General features: G+C 36.0%; 1 long non-coding RNA gene across 2 annotated transcripts in view; it reads right to left on the reverse strand.

Annotated features, from left to right (window-relative positions):
- Positions 1-6,594, reverse strand: part of LOC136254613 (uncharacterized) — a 522,347-nt gene that overhangs the window by 147,572 nt on the left and 368,181 nt on the right. The window lies entirely within an intron of this gene.

The following is a 6,594-nucleotide window of genomic DNA, read 5'->3' on the forward strand; positions in this document are numbered from 1 at the left end:
AATTTGTGTTCAAAAACTACTGTGGGGGTTTTAGTACATAGGGCGTATTACGTACGAAGTTTTAGAAGTGCTGAACAGTTTCGCCACATCGTAATGAATACAAAATAATTATTTTTAGCACTGTACAGCAGTTACTTTCCGTAAGCGAAGCGAAAGAATGGCTACATGACGGTAGTGGCTGTGGGGGTTTTCCTGGCTTTGTGAAAACAAGTCTAGCGATACATGCTATACTAAAGAAAAGTTCATACCTTCGAGAGTGCTAAAAAAAAGGATGAACGAATTAAAAAAGACACCTGTTTTCGAGAAAACTCTGGGCAAATTCGACAAAAATGTATTGTGCCTATTGAAAATGCTGCTGTGCCCCGTAAATGTCATCACGTGACCGTATCGAGCCCGTAACCGTAAAATGTATTGCGTTTCCAATCCATTATGTATTTAGTATCTATGCTAAGAGCTGAAAATTGCATAGCCATAGCATGGTGTAATGGAAAATTATAATTATGAGTGTTGGAAGTTGAAAATGTAGGCAAAAATCATGTGCCCACATGCCCTTTTTTTGCAGGCCCAGTCACAAATGTGACCGGATCTGCAAAAAGGGGTCTTATAGCCTTTCCAAATTCCTAAGTTTGCTACTCACAACTCCTTGTCAATGAGTTTTTAGCTTGTCACCTCCATTAATTACACTACAAAATAATGCTATGTTAGGAGTGTAATGTGACCAATTTCAGGATGGTACCATAATTATTCACAGTTCAAGTTGTGGGTTGTCAAGTACTTACAATTGGAAAGGCTATAAGACTCCTTTTCACAGATCTGGCCACAAATTTGGAACCATGCTTTAGTATGCAAAATAATTCCTCAGGGTGATGTGCCAAATTTTCAATGTAAAAATGGCTGCTAAGGTCATCATAGGTCAACTCTATGATGGTACTATATCAAAAAATGAATGTCATTAAAAGTACAATTTATATGGAAAGTTTCATGCTTTTCTCACAAATGACACAACCTTTGCTATGCCACTCTACTAAGATTCGCTATAGACTATAGTCAATTATCCAAATATTTTCCTCAGTAACAGTTCATGGGCCATGAGGTTGTTTACATAACTGCAGTTATAGCATGTAGCTACACCTGCATGTATTGCAAAATACTAAAAATTTGATTAAATGTGTCTAAACATTTCCTTGTGATCCCATAGTACACCATTAAATGATCATGTTTACATCAACTGCATATTATATACTTGGCTTGTACTCAGCTGCATTACAATTACTGAAGAGTTATATAGCTGTTATTGATGTGAAGTCCATTAACATGCACATGCAGTGATTTGTGCAACTGTACAAACACTTATACAGTTTATCCACTGCATTGTGTATGTTTCTATAGATTTTAAAGTAGTATACCATAATCATATTGATTCTCACATGCTACTTTATGGTTGTTAGTGAAAATGATATCAGCTCGGATGAGAACTATCAAAACCTTTTAGAGGAATTAAAGAATGCATGAAGGCTAACCATTAAAATAATAGTGGTAAAGGACTTTAACATGCACATGACACATGCAGAGCTGGGAACTACTGTACAATAAAAAGAAAACCTGTCTGTGTCATACACTTTTGCAAGAGACACAGTTTGGCAAGCAAGTACATTAGTAGCTACATTACCAGTTTTGCACTCCACAATCAAAACAAACATCTACCATGTACAGTGATTGCTATTAAATGCAAATTGCAATCTGTATTCAGTGAAAGGAACTCAGCTAGCTTATGTAGGAAGTGTTACATAACAGTTGCAATATAAGATGTGCTTGGAAGTTGGTTAATGTATAATTTGGGCTCGTTGTTACCTTGTGTGCGCATCTTTGTGTATTTATATTATGTTAGCTTATATGTATACAAAATGAAATTTGGTCTATATATTGTACTACACTCTAATTGTGCTGCTATCTACGGTAGTGAAACTCCACTGGATGTGTATAGCAATAAGCAAAAGGACCCCTAACATGGTGAACTACCTTATCATATGATTCAGGATACATCATCACTTGATCAGGTGAATCTCATTGACACTTATATACTGTGCTATGTGTCATTCACACACCTCGTCATATACATAGCTATATACTATACACACTATATGAATAGATTGTATTTCTGATCTTGACAATCCTTGACATGTGTAACAGCAGTAACACTATAATAAACACTGATATGTAACAATTATAATTATAGACTCTAGAAATAATTAGAATACTGTTGTATCACGTGTGCCTGAGTTTTAAGTGCTTTAATTAGAGTGAACCGCGTGGCGGATTGTCTGAACTATTATAGTCACGTACTTCGAGATCAGGCCCTTGAAGTAACACATGTTGTAATAGCTGCTATATCTGAAGTTAATATGAAGAGTGAAATACTTTGATCTTAATGGTGTGATGATTGTTTAAATATGTACTAAAACAGAGTCTATCCTTTATTAAGATTATGTGTTATTGTGCATGATTAACTGCATGGCTATTTCCCTTTATGATACTTGTAGTGATTTACCAGCACTTCAAAATGCCATCTGATTACAAGCACTTGTAACTTTCAGATGTACAGTATAACACTTTTTGTAGTTGCACTGTGCATCACGCAATGCAACATCACTTGTCTTGTACATGTTGCCAAATTTGCCGGCTGCAATAGGTAGCATAGAGATAATTATGTAGACAGCTGGTGGCTTTTTAATCACAAAATGGCTTTGATATCTACTACAGTTGTTTGTTTCAAACCATAATAGTGTTGCTAATAATCCAACAATTGATAAGGATCAGTATAGTAATGTAACAACTACTTGTTATGTGAACAACTTGTAGCTACATTTGTAAACAAATTAACACTACCATAATAATCCCAGCTACATTCCAGGAAGAACACTCTTAGTAGACAAACATTTCCTCTATCCTGCATTTATCCTTAGTGTACTAACAAAGTCTGTGATAAACTTGTAAAACCTACCTTTGCTAATGTAGTGAAACTACTTGTGGTGCAGTCATCTTCAAGCTCTCCATTCCTCCTGTGTCCAAGCTGCTACAGGCAGGTTTATCATCTTGTAAATGCTGCATGATAATGCATGTCTTGTGGAGCTACCTGTACCTGATCCAAAGTTTTATTATCCAATCCTTTAAAAATTTTAAAGTACATTAGCACTGGAACAGGCGAAATGTTACTAAAACCTATCAAGGAAATGGGAAGCTACAACAAAAACTCACATCACTGAGGGACTTATGAAGGCTATAATAGTAAAATATGTAGCCAATTCCTCAAAAGGCTCTTCTACTTTCATACATATGCCCAGGGGTGGCAGAAAAGGGAGGGGGGAGGAGGGGTTGGGCAAGGGTAGCTGTGAAAAAAAATTATGGGGGACTTATCTCCCTTAATATTATTTGTAGCTGTGATGGAGAGCCTAGCTCAATAGCATCAATAATTGTTGATTTGAAGTTAAATCATGATTACATGAGTGAGATGAGAAAATGTCTGTATTTTGTGTGTGTGTAAAAGAAATACCAGCGTTATATGCAGCGAATCTCATGAAATGTAACTCGAGATACTCTAATAGAGTAGTCAAGATCTAGATACTCTAATAGAGCAGTAACAGTATTCGTAGAGGAGCAGTGTAGCAAGCTATGTATGTAGTTATAAATAAGGAGATATAGTCAAGTTGGTGGAGGGAAACTATTGCCAGCAGGTAGTGACCTTTTTTTTACAGCTATATAGGCCATGGTTTCGCCAATCTATACCCCAGCCCCCCTTAAAATAAAGGTGTCTCCTCCACCCTTGCATATGCCTATAGTGTATCTTATTGGTTTCAGTCCACTAGAGACAGTTAAACCATTACTTTGAAAGTGGGGAATAGCATTCAATTTCTTCTTATTGGTTATTGTACGCACCAACTGATCACTCGCCTTGATGGTTACATGATACACAAGTGTATTCATATGAAGTTTGAGACTGCATTATACCACAGTGGGACAGATGTCCTGTGGTACTGTCTAGAGCACTCATTGCTGCAGTGAATCAAAACCCCCAATCAGTAACAATCTGAGCCTGAACTATGCTGTCATGATTCAGTAAAGGTAGCAAGTATTGTTGTCAACAATTGTAAGTCATCTAAATAATCTGATTTACAACCTTGTCTGCTGGTTGCATTTTACTGGATACAAATGATGACACCAATATCAGTTATTATTATATTATCAGGGGCGTAGCCAGGATTTTTTGAAGGGGGGTTCCAGCACCAGCATGAATTACTAGAAGCAGGGGTCTGGGGGAGCAGCCCCCAGCCGCTGAGAGACTTTCAATATTTTAATGAATCAAAACTCAGCAAATTGCTATATTTTATGCAAAAAGTACATTAATTATGATGCATATAAGAGCCCCGCAATGAAGGTAGTACTAGATAAAGCCACCTAGTGGAAACAGACAGCATAACACATAGACACACATAGTAATCTGTAAGTGATAGTTATCTCACTGTGGTATAAGAGCCATGCCGGAATCCACTGATACAAATGACAATCAAAACAATATAACTATACAAATATGCATAGCATGGATTCATTTTGCATAACACAAGTGATAAATTATTGGAGCTCTATATCTTTAAACACTGCACACCAAAGCTATAGCAGTATAAGGTCATGCTAAGTTTTGCATTTAATGTCGGAATGTCTGAAAAACTTCATATGGACATGGATATATTTACATGCATGTTCTATTAGAGTATACCTGAATGCTCTATTAGAGTATATCGATCTTTTAAACAAGTTTTGAAGAGGCCTAGGGCTCATGTTACCTCTGTAAATCCTTCCCTGAGAGATGAATGCAAGCTTTATCAATTGTTGTACTGTGCCATTACACTATATTACTCACTGATTTTGTCCTGCCACACTAAATGGTGAGTTAGGATCCTGCTTGCAGAAGTCTAAATTTTACAGGGGGGTTCCTGAACCCCCCAGAACCCCCCTCCCTACGCCCCTGTATTATAGAGGGACTTATTTTGCATGAAGATACTGGAGCAGCAGTTTTAAGTGATTCTGAGAGAGTGTTTTCCTTTATAAGTGTCTGCAATAAGTATTTCTTCACAATACTAATTCTGGGTTATTCTATATGCATTTAAGAAAAAAATTGTCAGCAACTCTGTTATATAGAATTCCATGGAACAATTTGAACCTGGGACTCTGACAAGTCAGCTATATATCTATACTGTATTACTTTTCCCTAGCTTCCTTTCCTTGCTAGCTATTGAACATGCGACTTTGATTATTACTACACAATCCACATTTGTGGTATACTGTTCCGCGAATGTCACTACAAATAGTGACACTGCCAGTGTTTGTGCATCTTGTTCAAGTTCTTGTTGTAGCTCCACTAATTTCTGATGTTTCTAGAAGGAGTAAATACTGCTCAGAGAATTCACCAGAGATAATTTACTACTGTACTTGTTTTAAATTCACCTGAGCTCTTGTTTTTTGTTAATTACTCTTATTTCATGGACCAGCTACCCAAACATTTTGTAAGGCTGTGAATCCCTGAGCACTTACAAAATGCACTTTGATACAGGAAAGGAAAATTGAGTTATGAGGCATAAATAATATCCCATACATTCTATGGATAATTCAAATGTACAACATGTTTGTGTTCCAGCACAAAACTGTTGTGTGAACACTGGTTCATCTCTTTGATATTAGTATTTTTGGTGGGTCTTAGTGACGTTACATACATGCAAACTGCATGATTAATAGCTAAATGTCCTCTTCATCATTTTCCCTTTATCTGTGTAGTAGCGCCATCAAAAAGTGAGCACTTGATGCTTTCCCTCTTTTATTGTATCAGACTATCTGAGTTATTGTTGGAATCAATAGTTAGTCTTGGAGGTCTTAGGAAATTTTGCTGAAAAATTTCTTTACAAATTTCTCCAAAAAGTTTACATTCCCAACTTGTTCTCAACTTTAGTGAATACTGAATATTTTGAAGTGGTAAATATGCTCTTAGTCTATTAGAGAGATGGCCTTAAATAGCAAACTGCTTAGTGACTGTTGTAAAGTTGTTCCACTAATTTCTTCTAGAGTAGGCGATAAACTCTATTAAAGTATTTCAATATCAAGTTAAATATTGTATTATTATAATGCCAGTTATGCTCTTTATAATGGTGGAATAATGGCCAACATGTAATTGCACTAGCATCTCAATCCTATGCAGCAGTGAAAAATTTTCTCTACATTTTTGATACTTGAATTGTTTTAGTTGAAAGTAATTAGCTACAATATTATAAAGGTAATATGGTAGTATGTGACTTATGGTATCACTATACAAATTATTGTTACTATAATGTAGTATATGATGTGACTCCATTTCACCAGAGCATTCCTTTGGGTATGAACGTGACAAAGATTTTTGCAGATTTGGTCTAAAAAATAACTACATGATAGTGTAACATAGTGTGTAGAATTATCAATTTAGTACACTATAGATAACAAACATTAAATCCACCAAAACTTTCAAAGAATATGATCCTGAACTCCTGAACTTTGTAATTGACAAACTACGTA

This window comes from Dysidea avara, chromosome 1 (genome assembly GCF_963678975.1).
Source record: "Dysidea avara chromosome 1, odDysAvar1.4, whole genome shotgun sequence".
Lineage (NCBI taxonomy): Eukaryota > Metazoa > Porifera > Demospongiae > Dictyoceratida > Dysideidae > Dysidea > Dysidea avara.